Below are 13280 nucleotides of genomic sequence, written 5' to 3'. Positions count from 1 at the left end.
CTCCTATAGAGCTCCATTTTTATGGAATGGTCTGCCTACCAATGTGAGAGATGCAGACTCAGTCTCAACCTTTAAGTCTTTACTGAAGACTTATCTCTTCAGTAGGTCCTATGATTAAGTATAGTCTGGCCCAGGAGTGTGAAGGTGAACGGAAAGGCTGGAGCAACGAACCGCCCTTGCTGTCTCTGCCTTGCCGGTTCCCCTCTTTCCACTGGGATTCTCTGCCTCTAACCCTTTTACAGGGGCTGAGTCACTGGCTTACTGGTGTTCTTCCATGCCGTCCATGGGAGGGGTGCGTCACTTGAGTGGGTTGAGTCACTGACGTGGTCTTCCTGTCTGTGTTGGCGCCCCCCCCCCTTGGGTTGTGCCATGGCGGAGATCGTTGTGGGCTATACTCGACCTTGTCTTAGGACGGTAAGTTGGTGGTTGGAGACATCCCTCTAGTGGTGTGGGGGCTGTGCTTTGGCAAAGTGGGTGGGGTTATATCCTGCCTGTTTGCCCCTGTCCGGGGGTATCATCGGATGGGGCCACAGTGTCTTCTGATCCCTCCTGTCTCAGCCTCCAGTATTTATGCTGCAGTAGTTTATGTGTCGGGGGGCTAGGGTCAGTCTGTTACATCTGGAGTATTTCTCTTGTCTTATCCGGTGTCCTGTGTGAATTTAAATATGCTCTCTCTATTTCTCTCTTTCTCTCTTTCTGTCTTTCTCTCGGAGGACCTGAGCCCTAGGACCATGCCTCAGGACCACCTGGTATGATGACTCCTTGCTGTCCCCAGTCCACCTGGCCGTGCTGCTGCTCCAGTTTCAACTGTTCTGCCTGCGGCTATGGAACCCTGACCTGTTCACCGGACGTGCTTGTTGCACCCTCGACAACTACTATGATTATTATTATTTGACCATGCTGGTCATTTATGAACATTTTAACATTTTAACATCTTGACCATGTTCTGTTATAATATCCACCCTGCACAGCCAGAAGAGGACTGGCCACCCCTCATAGCCTGGTTCCTCTCTAGGTTTCTTCCTAGGTTTTTGGCCTTTCTAGGGAGTTTTTCCTAGGGAGTTTTTCCTAGCCACCGTGCTTCTTTCACATGCTTTGCTTGCTGTTTGGGGTGTTAGGCTGGGTTTCTGTACAGCACTTTGAGATATCAGCTGATGTACGAAGGGCTATATAAAAATACATTTGATTTGATTTGATTTAAAGGAAGAATAAAACTGACCAAAATAAGACAAAGTATGCCTACAAAGCATGCCTTCTATAGAAGTTCATCATTGTTTAAGTGACAGGTCTGCCTGCTTATTCTTTAATGGAACAAATGTCAGAGCGTTAAACATCAATGGGCCAATGACACTGAGGTCTCGGGACTACTTTCAGGAAGTATGCGACACCATACCAGTGTCCCCTCCATCTGTTGCCCCTTCCCTGCTCATGTGAACACCACCCCTATAGCATGTGGTGCTCCAATGTCTTCATGTCCCTCTCTCATTAGGCCCAGAAACACACAACAGATGGCTTGTGGGAACTCACACTCCTCCAGAAATTGGAAAGGCACCACCCACGGCAATGATGGGTGCTGAAAGATTTAAGAGTCCCAATGATAAGCCCCCCCCAAGTAGATAAATCAACGGTCAGACGCAGGTTGACGTTTATTGTCTTGAATCTTGCCCTGGAGGCAGAATTTAGCAATTTCTGCAAGATGGGCCAGCTACAAAGTCAAAATTGGCTATATGGGAAAAATGTATGAAAACAAAATTCAGCTTTTTGGTATTAAGTTATGGTTAAGATTAGGCATTAGGGTTAGCAGTGTGGAAAAGTTTAGGGTTAGGTTTAAAATCAGATTTATGACTTGTGGCTGTGGCTGTGGCAGTTAATGACCACTCTGCAGAACTGCCTCCAGGGCAAGATTCATGACAATAAATGCCAACCTGCGGATCAGATGGAATGATTGATACACTGTTTTCACCACACACATGACCTTCATATGTACCGGAGCTCTGCAGTTTGGAGTCAAAGGCATCATGTGTAGACATACCCTGTGAATAAACAACAAATACAATCAAGGATCCGTTGAATGTTTAAGACAGAAAACCAGGTGCAGAGAAATATGTGGGATAGTTCAAAAACAGGGTATATGGCCATCTCAATTTCACACTTCACCAATTAAACTGCACTCCAATCTACAAAGGGATGGTACTCATAATAACTAAATAAGAGTTTGATTGGAAATTGCTTCAGGTGTTCACATAATACATAATTCTATCCCAATATATCTGGGTTTATGTACAGTACCAGTCAAAAGATAGGACACACCTACTCATTACAGGGTTTTTCTTTATTTGTACTACTTTCTACATTGTAGAATAATAGTGAATAATATCAAAACTACGAAATAACACATATGGAATCATGTAGTAAGCAAAAAGTGTTAAACAAATGAAAATATATTTTAGATTTGACATTCTTCAAAGTAGCCACACTTTGCCTTAATTGCAGCACACCCTTGGAAATCGCTCAACCAGATTCATGAGGTAGTAATCTGGAATGGATTTAAATTAACAGGTGTGCCTTGTTAAAAGTTCATCTATGGAAGGGTGATATACAGAAGATAGCCCTATTTGGGAAAATACCAAGTCCATACTACGGCAAGAACAGCTCAAATAAGTAAATAGAAATGACAGTCCATTATTAAGACATGATGGTCAGTCAATCCGAAACATTTCAAGAACTTTGAAAAGTTTCTTCAAGTGCAGTAGCAAAACCCATAAAGCGCTATGATGAAACTGGCTCTCATGAGGACCACCATTGGAAAGGAAGACACAGAGTTACCTCTGCTGCAGAGGATAAGTTCATTAGAGTTACCAGCCTCACAAATTGCAGCCCATATAAATGCTTCACAGAGTTCAAGTAAGAGAATACATCTCAACATCAACTGTTCAGAGGAGACTGTGTGAATCAGGCATTCATGGTCGAATTGTTGCAAAGAAACTACTACTAAAGGACAGCAATAATAAGAAGAAACTTTCTTGGGCCAAGACACACGAGCAATGAACATTAGACCGGTAGATATCTGTCCTTTGGTCTGTTGAGTCCAAATTTTGAGATTTTTGGTTCCAACCGCTGTGTCTTAGTGAGACGCAGAGTAGGCGAGCGGATGATCTCCACATGTGTGGTTCCCACTGTGAAGCATGGAGGAGGAGGTGTGATGGTGTGGGCTGCTTTGCTGGTGACACTATCATTGATTTATTTAGAATTCAAGGCACACTTAACCAGCATGGCTACCACAGCATTCTGCAGCGATACGCCATTCCATCTGGTTTGCACTTAGTGGGACTATCATTTGTTTTTCAACAGGATAATGACCCAACACACCTCCAGGCTGTGTAAGGGCCATTTGGCCAAGAAGGAGAGTGATGGAGTGCTGCATCACAGATGACGGGTTATTGGCCTCCACAATAACCCGTTCTCAACCCAATTGAGATTGTTTGGGATGAGTAGGGCTGCAGAGTGAAGGAAAAACAGCTAACAAGTGCTCAGCATATGTGGGAAATCCTTCAAGACTGTTGGAAAAGCATTCCAGGTGAAGCTGGTTGAAAGAATGCCAAGAGTGTGCAAAGCTGTCATTAAGGCAAAGGGGGGGCTACTTTGAAGAATCTAAAATAAAAACTATATTTTGATTTGTTTAACACTTTTTTGGTTACTACATAATTCCATATGTGTTATGTCATAGTTTTGATGTCTTCACTATTATTCTACAATGTAGAAAATAGGAAAAATAAAGAAAACCCTTGAATGAGTAGGTGTGTCCAACATTTTGACTGGCACTGTATGTGGCCCCATTATTTCAGTTGGGATCAGAGAGGACATAAGCTGCTCCAAAGGATCCCTTATTTCCGCTCAAACAACAACTGCTTTAAAATGTTGACCGAAAATTACTATCTCGCATAAAACATCCCTTTATGTGTCATGTATTATTTTCTCATTCCTGTGGCATCAGTAGATCCCTGAAAGATGCATCTCTGTCAGTAAATGGTTCTCTCCCACCATGTGAAGCAGCCTTGTATTTATGATGGAGTGACTCAAGTCCAAAGCTCTGATGAGATCATGCCCAAAATACTGCATAACGCTCCCCAGTGAAATGTATCACGCAATCGTTAGCTCATCTGAGGGCTTTCTCTGCTGCTCTCCAGAGCTTACAATCTCTCCAATATCATTGCATTAATGGCATTCTTGTGAGATTATGTTTGCTCCATCCAGGTTGAAATTTCTATCGTTCTCTCAACCTTGATCTTTGACCATCTTCTATGTTAGGCCATCAATGATCCTTTCAAAATGAATATTTTGAGTATTTAAACCATATACTAACAATAAATCAAATCAAACCATATTATCCCTATGATGCATACATCTTCTTTTGACCATCCTTTCAGTAATATTGGGATTGTATGTTTATGTAAAATAGCGTCAGTGACACCTTGATGAGTTACTGTTATCTTAACTTCCACATTCTCTATGATATCCTTCATCCCAGAACATCCCTTTTCCCTTTCACTGTGCCAGCTCTCCAGGCTCTGTAGAGCTGTGTGAACAGAAGGGTACTAAGAGGAGGGTTTTACCTGGGGCCAATGTTAGCCCTTGTCGCTGTAGGCTCTGTCTCTCTGGTCTTGCCCCCTCCAGGTGTTGGCATGTTAGTCTGACACCCAGACTAACGTTGGGCAGGGGCCTCTGTGTGCTGCTCTGGTCTGACAGAAGGATCCTCCCCTGGGCTGGGTGACCTAGTTGAGCTCCTCAGAGAGCCAGGATACTCACACTGCTCTGAGAAGGGAGGCCGAGCCGAGGTGGTGCTGTGTTTTAATCTTCACACCAGACGCTGTCTCATCTCTGAACCAGACACATACTTCCCTTCTTTCTGGGAGTCTCTGTGATCAAGCTGCTTGACAGGTTCATGGAAAAATTATGTTATTCAAAATGGCGATAAGGATGATCCTTGCCAACTATTGCTATTAGCCTAGCTCTTTAAATCTGATTTTAAAGCATACTGACAGCTTGTCATCAAGTTTGAGATGAGCGTCTGAGAATACACTGTGCATCCAGAATATCATATATTATCAACCTTTTTCCCTCCAATGGCGCCCATGTGCATACAGTATTTGTAGTTGTATTTGTTATGTATGCCCATTAGTTCCTGCCAAGGCAGCAGCTACTGTTCCCCAGGCACTGAAGATGTGGATGTCGATTAAGGCAGCCCCCCGCACCTCTCTGATTCAGACACATTTCAGTTGAATGCATTCAGTTGTACAATTGACTAGGTATCCCCCTTTCCACTTTCCTTACTTTTCCTGGGGTCCAACAACATTAAGGCAGTTATATACAATTTAAAAGTTGACATGACATTACATTTCATAACACTTTACACAATACATTGTGTTCCCTCAGGTCATTACTCTACTATCACATACAGAGCATTCGGAAAGTATTCAGACCCCTTTGAATTTTTCCACATTTTGTTATGTTACAGCCTTATTCTATAATTGATTAAATCGTTTTTTTCCACTCATCAATCTACACACAATACCCCATAATGACACAGCAAAAACAGGTTTGCGCTTTGTCATTGTGGGGTATTGTGTGTAGATTGATGAGGGAAAAAATGTATGTCATCAATTTAAGGCTGTAACGTAACACAGTTTGGAAAAGTCAAGGGGTCTGAATACTTTCCGAATGCACTGTATATACAATACAAAATCCATCTCTACGTGTGTGTAGAGTGCGTGTCTTATCATGTGTACGTGTGTCTGTGCCTATGTGTGTGTGTGTCTCTTCACAGTTACCGCTGTTCCATAAGGTGTATTTTTATGTTTTTTAAATCTGATTCTACTGCTTGCATCAGTTACCTGATGTGGAATAGAGTTCCATGTAGCCATGACTCTATGCAGTACTGTACGCCTCCCATAGTCTGTTGTTGACTTGGGATTGTGAAAGGAACTTTGGTGACATGTCTTGTGGGGTATGCATGGGTGTCTGAGCTGTTTGCTAGTAGTTTAAACAGACAACTCGGTGCATTCAGCATGTCAACACTTCTTACAAAAACAAGTAGTGATGAAGTCAATCCCTCCTCCACTTTGAGCCATGAGAGACTTCTCCTCCATATTGCAAGCACTAGTTACATTTTGAAGCTTTTTCTTGAGTGGACAGTCAATATTGAAACCACCCAGAAAATATACCTCTCTGTTGATATCACATACATTATCAAGCATTTCACACGTTGGGCTCCCGAGCGGTGTAGCGGTGTAAGGCACTGCTTGTCAGTGCTAGAGGCATCACTACAGACACCATGGTTCGAATCCAGGCTGTTTCACAACTGGCCATGATTGGGAGTCTCATAGGGCGGCACACAATTGGCCCAGCATTGTCTGGGTTTGGCCGGTGTAGGATGTCACTGTAAATAAGAATTTGATCTTAACTGACTTGCTTAGTGAAATAAAGGTTCAATTTACAATAAAAGTAAAAAAATCCAGATACTGACTGTTAGTACTTGGTGGTCCATAGTAGCTTCCCACCAGAATGGGCTTTAGGAGAGGCAGTATTTAACATGAGATACTCTCTAAGCTTTACAGGAATGTGGTTCTGAATATATACCTCCATCTTTGGCATTTCTGTCTTTTTTGTAGATGATACAACCATGTATTTCTACCACTGTTTCAGAGATTGTAAGAATATGAATGTCATCTGTTACTAGCAAATTATTGATTTCATGAACCATTAAGCTACATATGTTAACATGGGCTATTTTTAGGCCTTTTCTGGGATGCTTGATTGTTTTCATTGCTTTACTGGGAAGCTTAACGTAAGCAGATATGCTCATGTTATATATGTTAGTGCAGGGTGAGCTGCACACAATGGACTTCCTACTAGGGCACACAGCCTCAGTGCTAACAGTATAACTCTTGTTCATATGCACATGATTACTGCATAGAATATCATTGATAAGTTATTGTCTCAATGCAGCTCAATAATGCTGTGAAAGGATCTAGGAACCAAAATGATTTGGGTGGATCCCATCCTCCTATAAAACAAGCTTTGTTCCAGTAGGTATCGAAATTGTTACACCGACAGAGCTGCAATAGTCTAGTAGCCAGATAAGGAGGGCTAAAAGTCTGCTGAAACATTCAATGCCAAGAGTTAGGGAGGGCGCAGGGCCAGATATTATGGGGTGTTGTTGATGTCAAGCAGAACCCAATCATTTCTTTAAAATCCATCTTCAATTTCCTGATGCAGGTTTAAAATGTTCCGAGCAGCTGTTTGATTTCCTGTACTCATGCTCCTGGATAGCACAACGTTATTACTCCAGCGACTGAGACATTTCTCACCATTGAACTGCCCAATACAATGGCCGGAGAAGGGGATGGAGAATTCTGCCCATTCTTACCCCTCACACAATTCATTGAACCTTTCACGGGCCACGAGAAGCAGGATAGCATATGCCCGCTGCTCCTGGTGATAGGTCCAGACCTCATACAGCAGGCAGTGCACCGTCAGATCCAAAGAGAGGGAAAGGAGCCGAACTTGATGATAGAGCCGCTGCTGAAATCAGCGTAGTTGGAGTAAGCACAGCCGTCGCAGACACAGGCAGTCCCAGTGATGAAGGCGCAGGTAGATCAGGCACCAGTGCGGCGAAGCTGTTCCTTATGTCAATCTGCTCTGAACCTCTCGTAGATACTCCAGTCCGCTTAGCAGCATGCCGCTGCCTTCGATTTCCACAACATGTGACGTGGGACCAGCACTGATTGGAACAATCCTCTTGCTGTTCTACGTCTACTCCACTGCAAGATGGAGGAGGAGAAGCAGATGGAGATGACTTCCTTGGCTGGCAAGTTCCAGGTAGCACAGGCCACTCGGATAGGGACAGATGACAAGGCGGGGATACATCCATCAGGGCCGAGCGGCATCCAACCACAGGAGTTGAGAACGAGAAAGTTCCAATTTGCGTTTTCCCCATAAGTTCGTGCTGAATTGAAATTTGGAGGATAGTGTCTCTTCACAGTTCCCGCTGTTCCATAAGGTGTATTTAGGATAGCAACCTCAATCCTGTAATCCTCCGCAAGAAAACAATTGTGTATTGGAACTCCGGATTGTCAATATTGTCCCAGACAAGAGCATAATAAACAGAGCTTCTACAGCGCTAGAAACATTTGTTAGCCATGCCATATATATACAGTTGAAGTCGGAAGTTTACATACATTTAGGTTGGAGTCATTAAAACTCGAGTCATTTAAACTCCACAAATTTCTTGTTAACAAACTATAGTTTTGGCAAGTCGGTTAGGACATCTACTTTGTGCATGACACAAGTAATTTTTCCAACAATTGTTTACAGACAGATTATTTCACTTATAATTCACTGTATCACAATTCCAGTGGGTCACTAAGTTGACTGTGCCTTTAAACAGCTTGGAAAATTCTAGAAAATGATGTCTTGGTTTTAGAAGCTTCTGATAGGCTAATTGACATCATTTGAGAAAATTGGAGGTGTACCTGTGGATGTATTTCAAGGCATACCTTCAAACTCAGGGCCTCTTTGCTTGACATCATGGCAAAATCAAAAGAAATCAGCACAGACCTCAGAAAGAAAATTGTAGACCTCCACAAGTCTGGTTCATCATTGGGAGCAATTTCCAAACGCCTGAAGGTACGATGTTCATCTGCACAAACAATAGTACGCAAGTATAAACACCATGGGACCACGCAGCCACTATACCGCTGTTACGGGTGTGTACTGGAGGCGAAGTCAGGTGCAGGAGAGCAGAGTGTAGTTAACAGGTGCACTTTTTATTCTGATCCAAACGAAAGCACATAAGTACATATAACGTGCCCAAAACACGGAACATAAACAAAAGTCTGGCGCGTAACAAATACCCACATAATATCAAAACAATTTCACACAAAGACATGGAGGGGAACAGAGGACTAAATACATTTAGTGTGATTAGTTAATGAAAACCAGGTGTGTATGGAACAAGACAAAACAAATGGGAATATAAAAAAATGGAGCGGCGGTGGCTAGAAAGCCGGTGACGTCGATCGCCGAACGCCACCCGAACAAGGAGAGGAGCCGACTTCGGCGGAAGTCGTAACAACCGCTCAGAAAGGAGATGCGGCTAGCAAGCCGAAGAACATCATCCCAACCGTGAAGCACGGGGCTGGCAGCATCATGTTGAGGGGGTGCTTTGCTACAGGAGGGACTGGTGCACTTCACAAAAAAGATGGCATCATGAGGAGGGAAAATGATGTGGATATATTGAAGCAACATCTCAAGACATCAGTCAGGAAGTTAAAGCTTGGTTGAAAATGGGTCTTCCAAATGGACAATGACCCCAAGCATATTTCCAAAGTTGTGGCAAAATGACTTAAGGACAACAAAGTCAAGGTATTGGAGTGGCCATCACAAAGCCCTGACCTCATTCCTGTAGAACATTTGTAGGCAGAACTGAAAAAGGGCATGCGAGCAAGGAGGCCTACAAACCTGGCTCAGTTACACTAGCTCTGTCAGGAGGAAATGGGCCAAAATTCACCCAACTTATTGTGGGAAGCTTGTGGAAGGCTACCCGAAACGGTTGACCCAAGTTAAACAATTTAAAGGCAATGCTAACAAATACTAATTGAGTGTATGTCACGTCCTGACCAGTGAAAATTGTCATTTTGCCATAGTAGTATGGTCAGGGCGTGGCAGGGGGGTTGTTTTGTGTGTTTTGGGGTTGGTTTGTTTCTAGGGGAATGTGTTCTAGTTTTCTGTTTCTATGTTTCATTTTCCATGTGTGGCCGAGTATGGTTTCCAATCAGAGGCAGGTGTCTTTCGTTGTCTCTGATTGGAAGCCATACTTAGGTAGCCTGTTTTCCTTTGGGTTTTGTGGGTGGTTGCTTTCTGTTTAGTATGTTTGTATACCTGACAGAACTGTTTGTCTGTCGTTTGTTTTTTTCTTTGTGAAGTGCCTTTTTCATTCTAAAATAAAAGGATGAGCACTCAACACGCTGCGCCTTGGTCTGTTCACTACGACACCTGTGACAGTGTATGTAAACTTCTGACCCACTGGGAATGTGATGAAAGAAATAAAAGCTGAAAGAAATCATTCTCTCTACTATTATTCTGACATTTCACATTCTTAAAATAAAGTGGTGATCTAATTGACCTAAGACAGGGAATTTTTTACTAGGATTAATTGTCAGGAATTGTGAAAAACTGAGTTTAAATGTATTTGGCAAAGGTGTATGTAAATTTCCGACTTCAACTGTATTCTGAAACTTATGAGTTCGTGACAGGAAATTACGCTGTGACTGGAAATTATGTTGTCACTGTGGTAGAACTTGGTAGGTGTGTGCTGGCGCCCATGTGTGTGTGTGTTTGTGTGTTTGTGCACACACGTTTGATTGTGCAGTCAGTCATGCGTGTATGTATGCTTTATTTGCAACAAGTTTACAGTTCTTCCAGAAATAATGCATGTGTTCTGCCACAATAATTCTGAGCATTTCCAAAAATGTTCCACGGATATATTGGAGATGGGGAATTCTGAAAGTGAGGTCACACATATACCATGGTGAAAAGGGGGTTGGGGGCTGTGTGATAAAACAGCCTTCAGTAGTGGTAGGGGGAATTACATACAGTATGGTTAACTGGCTGGATCACTTACAGAGAAACAGTGTGCATAACAAGGATCCTGGCATGTATAAGGTAAAAAGGTAAAAAATAAATGAGGAAAAGGAGAACTATTCCAGAAAGGAGTGAGGTGGGAATATATGAGGACTACGCTCAGCTCACCATGTTTCCTTTCTTTGATGGCTCCCGGGTGGCGCAGGCGTCTAATGCACTGCATCTCAGTGCTAGAGGCATTACTACAGACCCTGGTTCAATCCCAGGCTGTATCACAACCGGCCGTGATCAGGAGACTCATAGGGCGGCGCACAATTGGCCCAGCGTCGTCCGGGTTAGGGGAGGGTTTGGCTGGGGTAGGCTGTCATTGTAAAATAAGAATTTGTTCTTTACTGACTTTCCTTGTTAAATGAAGTTAAAATAAAATGTATCCACATGCCTCTCTCTATTCCCTGATCCCTCTCTCTCTCTGCTGCAGCCAACCCTGCTCTGAGCCTTAATGGTACATGCCATTAGCGAGACCATTTCTATAAGGGGAAGGGGGTCTCTGTCTTGCCTAAGAGAGGCTACTTTAGTCCCACATAAAGACATTCACACATGTCTCTCCACGCAAAGAGCCATCTCCCCCGTTACGACAGCACAGCACAGCCTGTCTCTGTGACAACCGCCGAGTCGCGTTAACAGAGACAGAGATAGACAGAGAGAGGGAGGGAGGGACAGATATAGAGAGGAGGAGAAGAAGGACTACCACGGAGCAAAACACGTCGCCGTCTCTCTCTGACATCCCCCCTCGTTCGCATGTGTTTGTGTGTGAGCCTGCACGGAGAAGAGAAGGAAAGAAAATTAAGCTGGAGAAATTCTTCTTCTCTGTCTTTTAGTTTCCCTCTTTTCTCCATCCATCATCCAAGGCTTGAATACCGGTGTCAGCTGCCACAGCGGGATAAAATAAAGGGATGCTTTGAAAGCTGCCTCTGTCTATGACAAGGCACACAGAGAAGCAGAAAGAGGCACAACAAGCAGGGACAAAAGCAGGACTTTGATAATGAATGGGAGTCCTTCCATAGCATGTGGTAGGAATAGCAGTCCGTCACTGAAGTCTACGGATAAGGTAAATAATATTTATGTCTCTCACTCTCCATGCCTGATTACACCCATCAGTAGAAATGCAAAGCGGTACTTGCAGCAGGAGCAACAGAGACATTATAATCATGAAGATTACATTTTTTTAATGCTGATAAAAATCCTAACATGAGGGAAGATTGCCATCTTTGTCCTGAGTCCCTGTACATGTGTAGCTGTAGCAGCATTGTGGAACTGTTGGAGATTTAAGCCATGCATATTGTATGCAGTAGACTACAGAGCCATGCAGGCAGTGTGAAAGAGCAGGGAATCTGATGGCCTAACCGAGTGACTGACTGACTGACATGAGGAATCAATGATAATCCCCATAATCATGCTCCTTCCTGCTCAAATAGTGAGAGTACAGACAGTACACAAACACACTAAGAGAAAGAACGCACTGCTTGTTTTCTGAACCCTGGACCGTCAGGCAGCACTGTTTCCCTGGCGACTCAGGGGAACCCTTCACCACCTCTAACAAGAAATAACAAGTGTGTCCAGAGAAACAAAAAGGGCACTGGCTTAGAAAAACAGACATAAGCCAAACTCATAGGCTATTTCTGGAGAGTGGATGTATTTTCTCATTTTCGACAGGTACTCTACCCTTGCGACTCCTTGGGCTATGATGCAGTTTCTGTGTTTGCTCCCTTCTCAGACACAGGTGTCAGTGTATTAACACTGTACTAACAGTCACTTTTGTACTAACACAGTAGATGTGTAGTGGAGACCAGGGCACAAACACTTTTGCTTATTTTTTTAATATTATTTGAGGTAGATTTTTATCCAAACAACATGCATATCTAAGCTACCATTACACACTGCAACAACATTTCTAGGCCATTCCAGTCGTTTACAATTCAACCGAAAGTGGCAGAAGTAAAATGCCCCCCACCCACAAGTTTTGAAATACACAATAAAGTAAGTAAGTAAGCATACTTACCTACCTCCCCTTCATCTACATGGATTGTAAGGGATTTAACAAGTAACATCAATAAGGGATCCTAGCTTTCAACTGGATTCACCTGGTCAGTCTATGTTATGGAAGGAGCAGGTGTTCCTAACATTTTGTACACAAATTGAAGCTGTTCTGAGGGCAAAAGGGGGTGAATCTCAATATTAGGAAGGCGTTTGTACACTCCACAGACATGTGACTAACAGAAATTGAATAATGTGTTCCTGAACAAAGGGTGGTCAAAGTAACGGTCAGTACCAGTTGCATTAAGTACTGCAGTGCATCTCCTCCTCATGGACTGCACCAGATTTGCCAGTTAATGCTGTGAGATGTTACCCCACTCTTCCACCAAGGCACCTGCAAGTTCCCGGACATTTCTGGGGGGAATGATCCTAGCCCTCACCCTCGGATGCAACAGGTCCCAGATGTGCTTAATGGGATTGAGATCCATGCTCCTCGCTTCCCATGGCAGAACACTGACATTCCTGTCTTGCAGGAAATCACGCACAGAACGAGCAGTATGGCTGGTGGCATTGTCATGCTGGAGGGTCATGTCAGGATGAGGCTG

General features: G+C 43.4%; 1 protein-coding gene across 3 annotated transcripts in view; it reads left to right on the top strand.

Moving 5' to 3' along the window:
- The first annotated feature begins 11191 nt into the window (after positions 1-11191).
- The window catches only part of LOC106581230 (galactosylgalactosylxylosylprotein 3-beta-glucuronosyltransferase 1), a 109573-nt gene continuing 107484 nt past the window's right edge, over positions 11192-13280 (top strand). For 2 of the 3 annotated variants that reach the window (XM_014163149.2, XM_014163148.2), the window contains exon 1: positions 11192-11749. The gene's annotated coding sequence lies outside the window, so the exon portion shown is untranslated. The remainder of the gene's footprint in view (positions 11750-13280) is intronic. The other variant, XM_014163150.2, reaches the window with a different exon arrangement.

Source organism: Salmo salar, chromosome ssa20 (genome assembly GCF_905237065.1).
Source record: "Salmo salar chromosome ssa20, Ssal_v3.1, whole genome shotgun sequence".
NCBI classification, from domain to species: Eukaryota; Metazoa; Chordata; class Actinopteri; order Salmoniformes; family Salmonidae; genus Salmo; species Salmo salar.
Note: the sequence above shows the minus strand (reverse complement) of the source record. Positions and strands in the feature narration are given on the sequence as shown.